The sequence below is a fragment of the Panthera onca genome, chromosome F2 (assembly GCF_046562875.1).
Source record: "Panthera onca isolate mPanOnc1 chromosome F2, mPanOnc1 haplotype 2, whole genome shotgun sequence".
Taxonomy (NCBI): Eukaryota; Metazoa; Chordata; class Mammalia; order Carnivora; family Felidae; genus Panthera; species Panthera onca.
Window position 1 is genome coordinate 57,366,784 of NC_138356.1, and position 19,356 is coordinate 57,386,139.

The 19,356-nt window shown below is 33.3% G+C and overlaps 1 protein-coding gene across 2 annotated transcripts in view; it reads right to left on the reverse strand.

The window, feature by feature from the left end:
- CSMD3 (CUB and Sushi multiple domains 3) overlaps positions 1-19,356 on the reverse strand; it is a 1,245,616-nt gene that overhangs the window by 292,163 nt on the left and 934,097 nt on the right. The window lies entirely within an intron of this gene.

Genomic DNA, 19,356 nt, shown 5'->3' on the forward strand with positions numbered 1-19,356 from the left:
CTAGGTTCTAGGAATACAAAGAAGAATTGAGCAGACACAAATAGAACTGAACAGACTTCAAATTATTTTGCATAGTGCTGGTACCAATAAAGAAATTTTATTATATACATTCTGAGTGAGTAGATATTTACATAGATACATAGGTAAGCAGATAGAGAAAGACAGGTAGGTAGGTAGACAGACAGATAAACATAGACAGATTCATCAATATATCAATCTGTTAATCTGTCTAGTAAATTGTTTTAGCTCATCTCTCTAACACACATACACAACAAAGAAACCAGAGACTGCACACAGTATTGTAATGCTCTGATTCCCAACGTTCTGGGAATCAAGAACAGTTAAGAAACTGAAAAAAAAATGATATTGTTGGGATCTTAAGCCTGACACTGAATAAAAAGAAGTAACAACAAAAAAGTGATCATTCATATATATGTAAGTGAATATGTAATATGCATATATACATATGCATGTATATTCTGTTCACTTTATTGACAAACTAAAAAAAGTTAATTTTTAAAGGGTTATATTTTTCAAAAGGTTAGAAAATGTAGACTGCAAATATCATTTTACTGATCACTTAAACGAAACAAACCTGTGTATCATTACATGTGTAATCAAAAGTCTTACAGTTTTGCTTTATTTTTCTGATAAACTAACGTTTCTGAGCAATGACTAGAGGAAGGGGTTTTACCTATATAATTCCTTTAGTATTCTTAACAATACTATGAGGCAAATAGCATTACTATTCTCATTTTAGAGGTGAGAAAACTAAAATTTAGAGATATTAAATAACCTGAGTACAGAACCTGAGATTAAATAACCTGAGATTAACAAAACCTGAGTACAGAACCAAGATCTCAACCCAAATCTGTCTGATTTTAGAACCCAAATACCTAAATGTTATACTAGATTATCCTCTTCTACCTGTAACTGTCCTGGAGATGCAAGTTTTCTCCTCAATAAAATAAAGTAAAATAATACAGTAAAATAAAATAAAATACCCAATTTAAAAATTATGGAAAAGGTAGAGATTATATCCATAAATAGAAAAGCTAGAGCTGGCATAAATTTGAACCACCTTCAAAAATATTAGATTTACCTTCATATGAGTTACTTTTGAAACAGTTGTTTTTAGTTGTTAATTACAAACTCATTTTGGAGAATATTGAGGGAAGAATATAGGGACTTTGTTCCAACTTCAAAGTGAATTTGTTCTGTAATACCCGTGTGTCCCTTAGCAAAGCATCTACAATGCATCACGGGCTCTGGGAATTATGTTCTTCCATTATTGATAGAGATTTTTGTGAAGTGTTTCTGTGATAAACTGAGTCATGAAGGTTTTCTTAAATTGTTCTGGGATGGCTTTCACCCAAACTAAACTGATACCTGTATTCGTTTTACAAGATGTTAAGTGGGGAGTGATGTTCTAAGATTTTTTTAAATGTTTATTTATTTATTTATTTTGAGAGAGAGAGAGAGAGAGACAGAGAGAGAGAGCAGGGGAGGGGCATAGAGAGAGGGAGACAAAATCCCAAGCAGGCGTTGCACCATCAATATGGAGCCCAGTGTGGGGCGCAAACCCACGAACCATGAGATTATAACATGAGCCAAAATCAAGAGTAGGACACCTGACTGACTGAGGCACCTAGGTGCTCTGAAGATATTTTTATTGGAGAGAAGTGACACAAATGTGAAATGTGCTCTATTTTCAAAGTAAAAAATAGTAATTATATAAAATTATTTAAAAAAACTTCATTAGTTTTTGTTCTTGAGGCTAACCATGCACTGGAATCTGGTTTTGCAAAATGCTTGACGCTTCAGATAAACATTCTCAAAAATAAAAATGAATGTATAACAATGTTAGAGAAATATATTGAAATAAAAGCAGTACATACAATCATGTCTTAGTTGAATTTAAGAGAAAAAAATATGTTTTTGCTGACAGATTTACTGTGCTTAAAGACTTAAAGTGGAACTAAGTGGTTAAAGTAAGACTTTGATACAACAAATATATGGTGTTTGAAAATATACATTTGCCTTTGGGTCTGGTCAACTTAAAGAAAGAGAGGTGGGGAACACCTATTGTTACTTTTCCTCTTAATTAATAAATTAAGAATAAGATTTTAAAACACAATAGATAATGATGGGGTTTAATGAAAGACCAAAACCTTTTTTTTTCCTCTTGGAATTGCTTGAGTTCTAAAACAATTAGTTAAATGTACACAGGAACAATTGCTCGGTGTGAATGGTGTTGTCTTATTTTCTTTCTTTATCCAAAGTTTGATCTCCATACTGGTTACACTCTGTGTTTGTGGGCTGACAAAATTATAATAATTTTAACATCAATCATTCTTGTTTTCTGTATTAAATAGAAACTATAGCTACTGAAGAAAATAATCACTTAGGGAACCATATTATATCTCCTTGGGAATCAGCAGTGAAGTAATCTCATACAATTAGGATAATTAAAATAGCAATTATAGAATGCTAGAACTTAATATATTATCACATATGTAAAAATAGATTGGTAATTTTTATTCAATATTTATTTTTCACTTTGCTGGAACCTACAATTCTCAAAATTTATAATTCTTATGTGCATTTTCTTTTCGTTATGTAAATTTTAAGTAGAAGTTTAATCCCTTCTTTTTATTCTCTTTTATTCTGGAATAGCATGTAAGATGTTTCTATAGAATGAAGACTCTTTTGCAAATAAGTGCTTTAATTTAGCAACTATTTTAAGCATATTAAATAAATATACATCAGAAAATACTATACTTACCATATAAGTATTAACATGAGTGATTTCTATTTATGTTCTTAATTTCTTTAGTCTGAATTGCTTCAAATTTAATTGATGAAATGAACATCTGTAGTTGTTCCATTAGGTTTAAGTCTGATTTTTCCTGACACAAATGTAAACACAAATTCCAACAAAGATGAAGGGTTTTAACAACTTTGATGCCTCACCTGTGATGATATCATGAAAGGAACATTCTGGAAATGCATATAATAGGTCATTTACATATGATAAAAAATCCAAAAATAACTGGGATTTATTTACCTTACAAAACTTTATTAAACTGACAACAAAAGATAACTGCCCTTCCTTGTTTCTCTCCCCTCAAAAGGATTGGCCATTTATATTTTGGTTATTCTAGAACTGGAATTATCCAGTAGCTACTATGTATTGTATTTCTTACACTAGCTATTTCATAGAAATGATAATAGCCACAGGGAAAAAGTATGTGTGAATAGTTAACATTGTTAATTTGTAATAATTTTGGACACTTACTGTCTTTCAAAGATTGTATTACGAACTGTACCTCATTTGACTGGGAAAAGTCTGGGTACTACTATTTTCCATATTTTCCCAATGAGAATATTAAGACTTAAAAGGAATAAGAAACTTGCCCAGTATCACACAGTTATCTAGGGCAGTTTAAGTGGTAATGCAGACATGAGAATGTATCCAAGGGACATTTCTTAAATAAAAATGATAGAGTTTTTGAAATTAAAAAAAAATGTTCAAAGCGTGGACAGGGTAAAACTCAAATGATACCATTATTTAAAATAAAATTTCTAAAATACATTATTAAAGTTTAAATACCATTTTAAAAATAGGAAGAGCAACTATCTACCGATCATTCTGGTGGATTAGTCCAAAAGCCTATACATTTACAACATTTGACTTTAAGTAATTAATTAATTTTTACTAAAAACAATTGCACAGCTATCAACATTACAGTCTTATTCATAGGATTCCATTGGTATGTATTGTGTAAAACTAAATAAAGTCTGTGTATCTAAGAAAGAGATACAGTCAAACATGAATGATAATTGATTTAGAATAGATTCCAACAAAATAATGATAATGATGATTGCTGCCTCTGTTGAGAGCATATGTTGTCCAAAGCATTTGGCTAAAGATTAAGTTTATACGCTTAAACCAGAACATAAAATTCTTACGAAGTATTATTATCATCTCTACTTTTAAATGGGTAAAATGAGCCTCCGTGATGTTAAGTGCTTGCTGGAAGCACAGTGAGGATTTGAACTCAAGAAATAGCAGGGTTTCCACGACTGTAGGGTATTGTCTCGGTACAAACCTATGCCATTACCAGATAAAACAACAAAGTCATGTCATACTAATGAGATTTTACGTTGTTGATTGATGAAAGAATTAGATCTAGTTTTAGATGGAAAGGCAGAAATACTGAGCAGTTTATAATTCTTCATTACTACACAACAAAATTACTTGCTGCTAATATCTCACCATAAAGGGAAGCAAAAGAGACAGACCCTAGGTTCTTTTCATAGGTATTCTTAAGAACAATGTAAATAAATTTAGCCATATATATCCTAAATTTAGCCACATATGTGCCAGATGGTATTCTTTAATTATAAAACTAAGGACGTTCCACTCTAATTGTTTTTTCATTCTCTTTTCATTTTTTAACTTTTTTAAACATTTATTTATTATTGAGAGACAGAGAGACACTGAGCATGAGCAGGGAAGGGACAGAGAGAGGGGGAGACACAGAATCTGAAGCAGGCTCCAGGATCTGAGCTGTCAGCACAAAGCCTGATGCAGGGCTCAAACTCATGAACCATGAGATCATGACCTGAGCCGAAGTCAGACACTCAACTGGCTGAACCACCCAGGCGCCCCTTTTCATTCTCTTCTTCCCATCCTTTTTTTTTTTTGTCTGATTTCTCCCCTTATAGTTCACTGAGAGAGTAGAAGCAATAAGATAGGCATGACTTCATTTTACCAGCACCAAATCTATCGGCCCAGTGGTGTCATATCCATATCCCCTGCTTCCTCTCCGGTTGCAATGGAGGTGTTTTTATTCTATATGAGGTCAACCCCCGTTCTTGTGCTGCTGGTATTAAGCCCTTTTTATTTCTCAAGGACTCTGTTCCTAAATATTTCTTATCCCTTCTGAATTACCAGTCCCTCCTTCCTCCGTGGTAAATTCCCAATAGCATACAGACATAACTTATATACTCCATCTTAAATAAACCAGCAAAACTCTTATTACATCTCCATCCTCTTTCAATTATTTTTCCCATTTCTCTCTTTTAATAGGAAACTTATTAAGCATCTATCCTGAGGGAGTTATCTGTATAGCTATTTCCAGTTTCATCATCAGCCTTGCATCTGATATCCTTACTAAACTGCTCTTGTTAAATCTAGCTGCCGGATCTAGCGGTAACTTCTGTACCTTCTTTTTTCAGAGACTTCTCAGCAAAATGTGCCACAGTACATCGTTCCTTCCTTCTACAAGCACTTGTTTCCTTGGCCTCTCAGTCATCAGACTCTACTAGTTTTCTTTTGGGCTTAGTTGCTTTCCTTTTTGGTATCTTCTGCTGTCTCTATTTTTTTTTTTAACCTGATGACTGAGGGCTAGAATACTTCAGGGATTAGTATTTAATGTTTTGTTTCTTCTTTGTACAGTTTCTTCTAGGATAACTTCATCTGACCCCATCGTTTCAAAAACTCTTTTTAGCTTAATGCCTCTCAAATTTATACATTCAGCATTGATGTCTCTCCTGAGCTTGAGATCAGGCAATTCAACTGCCTATTTAACTCCTTTAGTTAGATATCTAACAGGCCCTTCAATTTTCCACTTCCAAAAGATTCATGAAATTGTAAAATATTTTAATTATCAGATTTTTGGAAAGAAAAATGTAAAAAACTTAAAATTTCATCTGCATATATAATTTTCCTATGCTATTAATGTCAATAAAACACATGACACTTCCATTTTGAAAGTAAAAATTTCTCATTGCAAAATTCTAATTTATTATGGCATGCAGATAAAAATACTTTGGTATAAATAAATTCTCCATAAAAGGTAAAAAATCACTGACATAAGAAATAAATTGAATGTCAGCAAAAATATAAAGTCTTATAATTTTTACTCTATTTTTTATGTCAGTGGTTTTGCCTTATATGGAGAATTTTATACCACTAGGTAGTACAGCCCATGACTGAGTTCTCAGCATTGCTACAACTCATCGGTGCTATAAATACACTTCTGACTTCTCATTTTATATTTGTTTTAAAATAATTGAGAGTGCAATTTAATTGGAAATATGTACCTCACCTGATACATATTTTACAATCCTAACTAGTGCATGTATAGATTTCAAGCATGACATGGATAGCAGCTTGAACTATTCAGAGGCAACGTCTGAATTATTAGGTTAGTGACCTTGGGCAAATTAATGTTCTGATTTTCTTATTCCATTGTTTTCTATAATAGGGAATAAATTCACTAAAATCACTCATAAGTCCCAGTGTATCCTTTCTATTCAGAAAGTTGACTCTTTGATGTAAACTTGTTTATCTCAAGCCCTTTCAAAAAAGAAAAACCTAGGATTTCATACAGTTGAATAATACATAGTTATCAGAAGTAAGAGAACCTTAGAGTCTAGTCTCTACTATGTTAAGAAAGGACATTGGTCACATGTGCACTTGTTCCCTGAATTTTAGCTGCCTCATCTGTAAAACTGGCATAGTAATATTTTACCTGCCCGCTTTAGTATCAGAAAAATCTTAACATTCTTTTCTAACAATTATATAATCCTATGAAAATATCAATTCTGAATCGCTAAAGACCAGTGGTTTTGTATGTTTTTGTAACATCAGGAGACTTCAGCAAGGTCACAGTCCAAATTTCATTTAAGTTTAAGCCCTAAGTCCCTCTCTTCCAGTTTTATTGCCTTATTCTTTAGTATGGACTGAGAAATGGCCCTATATTCTCCATTTCACTATCTGTAAGGAATTCAAGTTGGGTAATGGGAATATTTAACCTGGAAGGAAATCCCATCCAGTGTCAAATCAATCAGAAAATATTTGAAATGCAGTTGGTAACCTAGAGGTGGATTTCACCCTGGAGTATTTTGCCCTTGATTGAGCTCTTGCTTAGTACAAGATCCATCAATTTTATAAAGAATGTTCAACATCATTATTAGGCTTACACTTTGCCAGCTCCTCAGTAATGTGGCTATCTTTAGAATTTCATTATGTTTCTAAGGATACACCTAATAATATGGCAAGTTAGGTTAAAGTAGATGGCAGCATGACAGAAACATTCCCATCAACTCAGGAAGGAATTGAAACTGCTAATGCGTCAGATGCAAAAGGAATCTCAAAGCCCGTGTTGTAGTACACTTCCAAGTACATAGACATTTATTTTTATTTTTTAATTTTTTGTTAATGATTAGTTATTTTTGAGAGAGAGAGAGAATGTGGCACCTGTGCGCATACCGGGGAGGGGCAGAGAGAGAGGGAGTCAGAGGATCTGAAGCCAGCTCTGAAAAAAGAGAGCCCGTGTGGGGTTCGAACTCAAGAACTGTGAGATCATGACCTGAGCTGGCACTTAACCGACTGAGCCACCCAGGCACCTCTAGAAATTTATTTTTTAAAAAGACATATTTATTCGATTATTTCACCAGATAATTGTTATGCAACCACAACGAGCCAGGTATTATGCTTCATATTGGAGATAGATTTTAATGAGACGACACCTCCCTACCTTCACTGATGCTTATGCTCCAGTACACAGACAAAAGTGGGAATAAAATTGCCGATGCAATTTTTGTGAAATCAAAGGCATGTTAGGTTGAGGACCCAATGTTACCTACAGAGGAAACTGATTTTATATCTAAAAATTATATAAGTTTATATAAAAGTCTAATTTGCAGTTGAACACTAATATTAAGGGATCACTAGAATTAATAAACAAAAAAGGGAAAAATCACATAAAAATGATTTTACATTATTTTTAACTGCCAGTGCACATTTAGTTTTACATTATTAAAGAGACTTCCTATTCAATCAGATTCATTTAATATTTGCTAAGTACTTAATACCAGGTGCAGTGCCAATTTCTAGGGATACAAATATTAATACGATAATATCCTCGTTCTTCAAAGGAAAATAATCTAAGAGGGACCGCAGATGTGTACATAGCTTTACTATACTAAAATGATGTTTTACCATTCAAACTGCAAAATTCTGGGAATGAAAGAAGAAGTTAAAAATAACTTGTATAATTAAAAATATGTTCTAACAAAATTGGAATTACACTGATGAACATTTCAAAATAGTTATCTATACAAAAACAGTTTTTAAAATGAAATGATTTCTTAAAAATGCCAAATATCTGTGCACAAAAATACATTCTTTATATGAATTACCTAAACATTAAAAATAATGGTAGCAAAATACTAATTTACAATGCACATGTACATTTTTAATTGGTTTCTTAGCTATTATTTAGTGCCTTTTACTATTTTTCTAAAGAATTAATATATTATTATTAACATTGTTAAAGATATTTTTAATACATTTAAAATATTGGCATGTTAAACTGATATCTCCATAGGCCATACTATTTTTAATCAAGAAAGTTTCCTCTTTATATGGGCTGAGATATCTGGTAAACTTAGAGCTAATTTTTAAAATGGAAGAAAGTCTCAATTTTATTTTTGTCATTCAGTGATGTGTATATATTTCAGCTCAAATATTTTCAAAGACACTGAATGCTTATTTCTTTTCAGATACCTTTCTTTGACAAAGATTATTATAACATAAAACTTGTCAAACAAGTTTTCTTAAATTATGATTTTTAAAAATATTCACTTACAAGCTATATAATTGTGTATTTTCTCAACTTTATTCCATTCTAGTATAAAATATAAATTTAATACAATTAAATTTTTTTTTAACGTTTTTATTTATTTTTGAGACAGAGAGAGACAGAGCATGAACAGGGGAGGGGCAGAGAGAGAGGGAGACACAGAATCGGAAGCAGGCTCCAGGCTCTGAGCCATCAGCCCAGAGCCTGACGCGGGGCTCGAACTCACGGACCGTGAGATCGTGACCTGAGCTGAAGTCGGACGCTTAACCAACTGAGCCACCCAGGCGCCCCTAAATTTAATACAATTAAAAATAAGATCATTTCCAATTTTAATTTTGTACAGTGTTTGAGCATTCACACTTTCATAGAAATAACATTTAAATGTCTTCTTGATGCTAAAGTTTGTTTTTGATAATTGCAACTCACCAAAAACTTCAAAGTTGATGATCTTTAGCACTCCAATAACTGAATATTTTGATTAAAGATTTACAACCGATTTAATGAAAAACAACCACATTTAAAAGTTTTATTTGCAGAAAATTTCAACACCTTAGTAGGGTTTTTGGTTGATTTTACAAGAGTACTTCAGAGATGCAAATCTTTCTAAGTCTGAATGACAATAAACATAAAAAAAGAGAAAAGAGTACTGACACTCATTTACTTATTTTTTGAATCAGCATTACTCTGTCATACACACACACATACACACACACACACAAATATAATTCTGTTATTTCACTGTATATAAAAGTATTTGTAAATTTTAACAACAATTTTATTGTGATGAGTAGCATTTGCTTGGTAAGAGTTACGAATTATACGTACACTGCAAGCAATTCTAAGTATATTTCTATTTCTTAAAATTTTTTAAGTTTATTTATTTTGAGATAGAGACAGAGAGAGCATGAGCAGGGGAGGGTCAGAGAGAGAGGGAGAGAGAGAATCCCAAGCAGGCTTTGCACTGTCAGCAGAGTCCTACATAGGGGTTGAAATCACAAAGTGTGAGATCATGAACTGAGCCAAAATCAAGAGTCAGATGCTTAACCAGCTGAGCCATCCAGGCGGCCCTTTCTGTTTCTTAATTTTATGAGAGCTTCGTTTTTATCACGAGGCTATGTATCATCAAAACTTATATTTGTATTATTATCACAAAACAAACAACTATATTTAATATTAAAATTTTTAAATGTGAACTTTGTCTTACTTAAAAAATAGTTAAAGATAATTCTCTGCTTGGGGTGCCTGGGTGGCTCTGCAGTTGGGCGTCGGACTTCGCCTTAGGTCGTGATCTCACAGCTCCTGAGTTCGAGCCCTGCGTCGGTCTCTGTGCTGACAGCTCAGAGCCTGGAATCTGCTTCTCATTCTGTGTCTCCCTCTCTCTCTGCCCCTCCCCCACTTGTGTTCTGTCTCTCAAAAATGAATAAATGTAAAAAATAATTTTTTAATAAAAACAGATAATTCTCTGCTTAAAGCTTAAAAAATGTATTGTGGCGTTAACATACATAGAAATGAGATAAATGAAAACAATAGTCCAAAGGACTGAGGGGGAAATGGGAATACACTATTGTGGGGTTCTTCTATGAGAAGTGGAATAACAGAATTTGATGCTGCGTTTTACTAAGTTAAAAATGCATGCTATAAATATTAGAGCAGGTACCAAAAAAATACATAGCTAATACATTTAGAAAGTGAAATTAAGAAAAAAAAATCCCACTTACAAATGCATCACAAAGAGTAAAATAGGAATAAATTTAACAAACGAGGTGAAAGACCTATATGCAATTTGAAAACTACAAGACTTTAGGGAAATAGATTGAAAAAGACACAAATAAATGAAGAGATATTATGTGTCCATGGACTTGAATTAATTGTTGTAATGTCCATACGACCCAAAGTAATCTATAGATTCAGTTCAACCTCTCTCGAAATTCAAATTGCATTTTTCACAGAAATAGAACAGATAATCCTAAAATTTGTATGGTACCACAAAAGGCCCTGCATAAACATAGTGACATTTTTAAAAATCTGACACCAAAAGTAAAAGCAACAAAAGGAAAAATAAACAAATGGGACTATATCAAACTAACGAGCCTTTGCAGAGCAAGGAAACCATCAAAAAAATGAAAAGGCAACATACTAAATAGGAGAAAATATTTGCAAATCATGTATCTGATAAAGCACTAATATCCAAAATATATAAGAAACTCATAAAACTCAGTAGCAGAAAACAACTCAGAAACAAAAACAAACAGAAAACAATCCAATTAAAAAATGGGCAGAAGATCTGACCAGACATTTTTCCAAAGAAGACATACAGATGGCTAAGGTACAGAAAAGATGCTCAACATCATTAATCATTGGGGAAATGCAAATTGTAATCACAATGAGCTATCACTTCACATTTGTTAGAATGGTTATTATCAAAAAGATTAGAAATTGAAGTGTACACAATGATGTAGAAAAAAAGGTAATCCTTTGTGCAGTGCACTGTTGGTGGGAACATAAATTGGTGTAGCCACTATGAAAACCAGTATGGAGATTCCTCAAAAAATTAAAAACAGAATTATTATATGTTCCAGCATTTCCACTTCTGAGTATTTACCTGAAGAAAATGAAAACTCTAACTCAAAAATATATATGTACCCCATGTTCACTGCAGCACTATTTACCATAGCCAAGATATAGAAACAACCTAAGTGTCTATTATTAAATAAATAGATGAAGAAACTGTGTGTGTGTGTGTGTGTGTGTGTGTGTGTGTGTGTGTGTGTACACACACTGGAATTTTATTCAGCTATAAAAAAGAATGAAACTTTGCCATTTGGTCCAACATGGATGGACCTTTAGGGCAATATGCTAAGTGAAATAGAGAAAGACAGATAACATATGCCTTTTCTTACTTTGAAATGTAAAGAAAATTAAAAGAAACAAACAAAAAACTCATAGATACAGAGAGCCAATGGATGGTTGCCAGAGGCAGGGAATGAGGGAGGTGGAGAAATGGGTGAAGGAGTTCAAAAGGTTAAAAAAAAAGTTAATAGAGGAAAAAATATCATGGAAAAAGGAACAAGTAGATCCAATAAAAATAATAATAATATGGTAGACAAAGTTAACTATAGGAAAAATTTACATGAAATGTAAATGGTCTAATAATTTAAAAGACAACAATCAAAAAGTATACATCTTTAGACTGTATAAAAAACCATGACTCAATCAAATGCTATCTACTAGATACCTAACTTAATTATAAACACACTACCAAATTAAAAAGATGATAAATAGTACACCAATGCCATACTAATTGTAAGATATTTATGTGAGACAAGGTAAATTTCAAGAAATGGTAAATTACTAATGAAAAAGAAAGATAGTTCTTAGTAATGAAAACATTAAGTCATTAAGAAGACATAAAACCTACAATGTTATGCACCTAATAACAGTCTTCATACACACACACACACACACACACACACAAACAAAAAAAAAAACATGGCAAGACAGAAAGAATAAGTAGAGTCAAACTGAGCATTTCAATACTTCTCTTTCATCAGTTGATTAAAAAAATGTAGACCGAGAACCAGTAATGATATAGAATACTTCAAACACAACATTATCAACCAACTATACTTAACTGGTATTTACAAAACCCTCTGCCCAATAATACCAAGTGCACATTCTTTTCAATGCATATGGTACTTTTAGAAAACCATATGGTTGATCATAAAACAAGTCTAAGAAAATTTGAAATTATTAAAATGTTAATATTTTTACTGGATTTATAATATTAGATGTTTTTTTCTTTGATTCAAGGAACTTTTTAAAGACCATGCTTTGATTTCATGAAGTGGATATAAATAAAACTTTTATTGGAATTAAAATACTTGAGGCAATTGATGTTACTGATTCTCTATTTAAAGCAATGATGTGACTAATATAAAATTGAACTTACTGAACTATTTGTGAAGTTCTTCTATGGGAACTGGCATATTAACAATTTTAATATGCATGAGGAAGAAAATTTAGAATACAAAATGATAAAATTAGTTTAATAGTTTTCATTTGCTCTAAATGAAACTTCATGCTTTTTAAGCACATTAATGTCACTGGTTTTTACATGGTCATTGACACCACTGTGGTCCCCATGTATGTTAATATACACTATGTGCCAGCTGCACTTTCATAATCTTTTCTTTTCTTTTTTCCTCTTTTCTTTTCTTTTTAAATGTCTATTTATTTATTTTGAGAGAGAGAGAGAGCAGGAGCAGGGGAGGAGCAGAGAGAGAGGGAGAGAGAGAAACCCAAGCAGGCTCTGTGCTGACAGCACAGACATGGGGCTCAGTCTCATGAACCATGAGATCACAACCTGAGCTGAAATCCGGAGTCAGATGCTTAGCTGACTGAACCACCCAGGTGCCCCACATAATCAATTCTATTTTTAATTGAGATATTATTGGGATTTTTGATTATTAACATACAGATATTATGAGCAATTTGTACATAATCCTTAACATAGAAGCACTAAAAATCTTCAAACTATATAGTTAATCTAAATACCTATTCTGATGATTTATTGTTTGAAAATGTGTGGGGGATTTGTTCATAAAACAATACTCCATATCAATATCTTAAAATAGTACACTCTTAGGTCTAAAATTTCCAATATCTCACCTTTATTATCATACACACTACATTCTCAGCCAAAATATCCCATCTTTCATATAAGGTCAATAAATTAGTAGAAAAAAACTGGCCCATTACTACCAACGATATCATGGTGCCAGAGAGCACTTTCATTTAGAAAATAATTGCACTAAAAAGATATGGCTATAGAAGATAGGTATTTTAAAATAACCAAGACTTATTTAATACATTAGCTATTTTAAAATGATGAAGCTGGCTGGAGCTAATACATCATCATGGCTTCAAATCAGCATTTAATTTTATATTTTAGAATATAATATTGCCCTGTATACTGTTAACATGAAACACAAGGCAATAAATTCGCATGTAATTCAGTATTAAACTTTTTTTTTTTGGCTGTATAGGAAAATAATCAGCATACGATTTCCCCTGTAAAACATTTTTACCTAAATATGTTTTATTGAAATTAGATTATGTGGGACTCTGCTTCTTTTAAAAGTGTGTTTCTGGATGTACTAAAATACTTTGATTTATAAATACTAATAAAAATAGTCTAAATTCTTTCCTGCTATATTTTTGGGCTCAGTTTCAACTTTTTAAAAGATAAGTTTGTGTTACATCTTTATGGCTTTGTGCTTAGTCCCTTCTTGACAGCATCCTTTGGCTGAACTGACTTGCTTTTTGGATGGTGAAATCAGCTTTCTTAAAAAGTAAATATTCAATACACACATTTTCACTAAACATGTTTAAAATTTTTAATGTTTTTATTATTTATTTTTGAGAGAAAGAGAGAGAGAGAGAGAAAGAGAGAGACAGCACAAGCAGGTGGAGCAGGAGAGAGAGGAAGACATAGAATCCAAAAGGGCTCCAGGCTCTGAGCTGTTGGCACAGAGCCCAATGCAGGGCTTGAACCTATGAACTGCAAGATCATGACCTGAGCCAAAGTCAGATGCGTAACTGACTGAGACAGCCAGGCACCCTTATACATGTACTTTTTAAAATCCCACTGCTGCCACAAATGTCTACTGCCATATAATTTTGAAAATTATTTCTATGATAAAATAAATAACAAAAATACTCATGGCAAGAACATGCAGACTATATACTATAGCTTTCCAGCATATCTCCCGAACATCTATTTCTGTGCATATTTCAAGAACACATTTTTCCTGTTAATCCTGCCAATTCATGTCCTGACAGCTTTATGTATCTTTTAAACCACAGCAAGACTATGACATAACTTGCTGTTATACAAAATAGCTTGCAGGGCAATAGCATTAAATGCTTCTCCTACTACCTTCCAAGATCAGAATGAGTTAGGTGTTCATATCTGAGAATAATTTATTTATCTACAAGTGCCCTATACATTCTCCTTGAAAGGGAAGTGTGAATTACCTGGCACATGGAAAAGATTGAAAAATGTAGATTGCTTATCAATATTTGTTTTTCAAATTTAATCATGTATTATAATTACTCTGAGCACTGTAAACATATCTCACACACTACTAGATGACATCAAATACAAAACATAGGTCTAAGAAATACACCTTGGGTATTTTAACAGAATACTGGCTTAATATTGGCCAAAATAATGATACTCTATTAAAAAAATACAGATCCAAATTTGAAACCAGTCAGGATGCTAGGACGACATGCGTAAACCAGGACAGTCCTGGACACGTGGGCCATTTGGTGAATCTAATAGAAATTGCACATAATGCCAGAGCAGTACAAATGTGGAAGTGACTACTTCTGCCTGGAAGTTCATCAGTGTCAGAAGTATCATTTGTCCTGGATCTTGGAAAATACCTAAGAATTTATAGATTTTGTATGGGGACCGAAGTGTTTTAAGAATATGGAAGAGAAGCAGAAATGTGAAAGGACGTTGTCCTCTCAGGACAGTGTAGTTATTAGACGAGTGGATGTGTATAAATGAGTAGTGAATGATTATGCTTGCAGGTAGTTTGGGGGCAAATTGTGGAGGCTTTAAAAGTAACTCCAAAGTTTTGAACTAATGGCTGAGTGACCAGTAGACAAAAAATAATGAAACAGAGGGGTGATGTCTGATTTGTATTTTAAAAACATCAGTCAGGTAGAAATGTGTAGAAAAGTCTGGCTGGAGGGACAATGAAGTGAGTGGCTAGTTGACTGTCATAGCAATGCAGGCAGTGATAATGAAGATGGGGAAAAAGGCAGGGACACCATGCAGTCTTTTGAGGCTGGGAGACCTCAACTTCCTCTGGCTAAGGGATCCATTTCCTTGAGAGTCAACAGTATAAGCTTGGGCCTTCGTATTTTGTATCACCCAGCAGGGGTAGATTCTTAACAGACAGGTCAAAGAATGAAGAACACAGAAAATACTCTGTCAAAATTAACTATTCCGTGGGCAAATGACAGCATGATACCCCAAAGATGCCTTCCCCGTGGAACTAAAGTAGGACAGGAGAGGCAGATTATACATTTAAGCAGGAGATATAGAGGCTGACTGCTGAGACCCAAGGACAGCACATAGGACAGCAGGAGCGGTGTCAGACTTAAGTAGCTCTGATTAAGCAAAAGTGCCTCGCAGACTAAAACACCAAGAGGCAACATGACAGTCTCTGCAAAGAATGAAGAGATCATGAAATGGAAGTCTTGGGGCTGCTGAGAGTGGCTTGATGATGATTACAAAGTTGGTGTGTGACCTACATTTCAGTTAAATTCACTTCGCACAAAGTTCAGTGAAATACATTTCATTGGTTGCATTTTGTCGCTGAAGACTCTTCTCCTATTGCCTGAATTGTTTCTCGTTTAAAAATTTATTACTTGACACTCACTCAACAACAGCTATTTGCTCAAAAGGGGCCTGGGTATTGTGGAGGTGGGGGAGAAGGGACAGAATACAAGTCTGAGGTAATCAAAATGATACAGCTTGATTTGGCTATGACTGTCCTGGTTTAAGCTTGTTACCCAGCTTAATTTTAAATAGTGTCTTCCTTCACTTTCAACAATCGTCCTAGATTTGGATAATAAGTTATATGCTTGTCCTAAATAGAATCTTTGTCTTTATAGATATTTAGGGAGGCAAAGGTACTCACGAGGTATTTGGGAAGCAAAGATCACATAATGAAAACATCTTTAGAACAATGAATTGATAAACTATTCTCATCTTTGGGAAAAAAATTACAGCTAGTTCTTGGGGCATGGGCTGGACTATGTTTTAGAAATGGAGGTCAGGAAATGTCTTATAAAGAGAAGCCTTGGTGCTGAGTCTGGACAACGGAGCAAGACAAGGAAAATGAGTAGAGGGGCATCTGGGTGGTTCAGTCAGTTAAGCATCTGACATTGGCTCAGGTCATGATCCCATGGTTTGCGGGTTGGAGTGTCACACGGGGCTCTCTGCTGACAGCTCAGAGCCTGGAGCCTGCCTGGGATTCAGTGTCTCCCTCTCTCTCTCTCTGTCCCTCCTCCATTCTCACTCTATCTTTCAAAAAATAAATAAACATTAAAAAAAAAAGGAAAAGGAGCAGAAAAAACGCTTAGGGTGAAAGAAGGTTTAGACAGAAAGCACAGTGTGTGTGTGTGTGTGTGTGTGTGTGTGTGTGTGTGTGTGTAGGAGTAGGAGTACATGTGTGTATTTATGAGACTAAGAAGATTTGCCTGGGTGAAAAAGAAAATGCAATTGTGGAATAATTGGAGATAGCTATGTTTAATAACTGGTCCTTAAGAGATTTCCCTACAGTAAATGAACAAATGAATGAATGGGTAACATGATTCAAATTTACGTAGGGAAGAAGACTTGGAGTGAGCCACTGAACTGGAAAACTCTACAGTGCAGGCCAAATTTCACCTGCAGTAGTGGTTTATTGGCCTATAGTCTGTTAACATTTTCTTTAAGATTAATGGTTTACTTTGAAACTGTGCTGACTTTACATAAAACTCCTTATTTCAATTTCCACTTAAAAGTAGCTTTTCTATAGAATAGGGCAAAATGACTATCGCCAGAGGGGGCAATGGTCCCTTGTAAATGGGCATGCATGCACTCTGGCTTTCCTTCATTTCTCCTCACTGCTTTACTGGTGTAAGATGTGGAAATTGGGAGCATAATCAGAAACATGAGCTGATTTAATTGTAGAACTTCATTGTAACTAGTAATTTATAACTAAAAGCTCTCTATTTCCTCTGGCATAGGATCTACATAATAATGACAGCACAATAATGCCAATAGCTGCTATTAATTTACCAGGCACCTGGCACAGCAAAAAGCTCCCATGTGGATTTGAGCCACAGTCTCAGGTATCTTTTAGCACTATGACCTCGAACAAATTAGCTCACGTTCTAAACCTCACTGTATTTATGTGGGGAATGGGGGTGACCAAACATAAATCATGTGGATTTTATGAGAATTAAACGAGATTATGTATATAAAGCTCTTAACGTGTTTTCTGGCACACCAAGAAAGGTCTCATTCATGAAAAGAATATTTTTGAATTTTAAATCCGGACACTTGGAAAGCCATATAAAAATGAGTGAAAGAAGATATCCAAAAAGGGGATTAATTTTCATTGATTGATGCTTTTCATAATATAATATATTCACCCTCCAAGTAATTTTATTTCAATGGGTAGGTTTTTAGTCTCAGATCACTAGTATAAATTTCTATGCATCTTAAAAGACTATTATGAAGACAGATTTATTAAAGTTCTAGTACAATACATATTGTTTCCTTAAATGCCTTATAAATACAATAAATCTAAAAATGCATTACTAATTTAACTGAAAAATCTGCAGTAAAAATTCCTGGAAATAAATATATATATATATATAAATATATGTATACATATATATAAAACAGCCTGTATCTATTGAGCAGATGAACTTGGCATTCACGAACGCTAGCCTTAAACAATTTTTCACATGAGTATAGTCAAATTATGAATCACAATAACCACTTAAGTATAAAATATTATATGGTACTAATTTAAGGTAAAGAAAAGGAGAGCTATTAGTTACCAAACTAGAAAGAACTTAAATTGAACATCTATCTCTGACAAATTGCCATATCTTCATAAAAAAAGAGAAATAAACAGTAAAAATAGAAGATATAAATATGAAGAATATTCAACTGGTAGGTTTTTTTAGAATTAGAAGCCATTTGTGTTCACTGATTATATGATCATTTCATTTTTCATTCTTTTTCTCAAAAGATAAAGCATGAATTTACAGGTACTGCCTTTTCCATAATGATCCACACTTTCACAACAGCTTGGTTTACACAATACAAAATAATTCACTTGTTAGTTGATTAGGTCAAACAACTCTGTTCCATGAACCAAAAGTCTGCCAAGTTGTTTAACTGTATTAACCAGTTATTTACCTAAGAGTGATATATTTTGTGGACAGTAATTTCAAAAGTTATTTATGCTTATTTTACTTTTTAAAAAAGATTTCAATATTACATTTACTCATATAGTAAAAATAGTTCTCTGAGCACCAACTATATACTTTATACCAAATACAGTGTATACGAGATCATGTTACATCCTAATAATGTATTTATGTGATAAGCATTATTATACCTATGTGAATTAGAAAACTCAGCCTAAGATGATGAGGTCAGGGACACAAAGTCAGCAGTTAGTAAAGAGTCAGGACTTGGATTCAGGCACATTTCAGGAATACTGGTTTGTATGCTTTCCATCATTTCCATAGATGATCTTAGAAATTTGCATATGTTTCTGTTAATAGGATTTTTAAAGACTATAAAGTTAGAAAATCCATTTGATAATTTTCCCAAAGAGGTGATGTATGTTGGCAATAAAAGTAAAAATATAATAATGAAAAGTTTTAAGTTTTTATTCATTTTTTCCAGCCACTGAGTAAAAATCGTTTTTACAGAACAACATATATTTAGCCACTTAGCAGTGCCATAAAAGAAAAAAAGTGCCATGAACACGGGTAATTACTTACAATGAATGACATTATATTGTTATAGGAAGTCTTTAATTTAGAAGTAGATCTAAAATATTTTGTCAAAGATATCTGGGAATATATAATTAAGATCTTTAAAAGGGAAAAA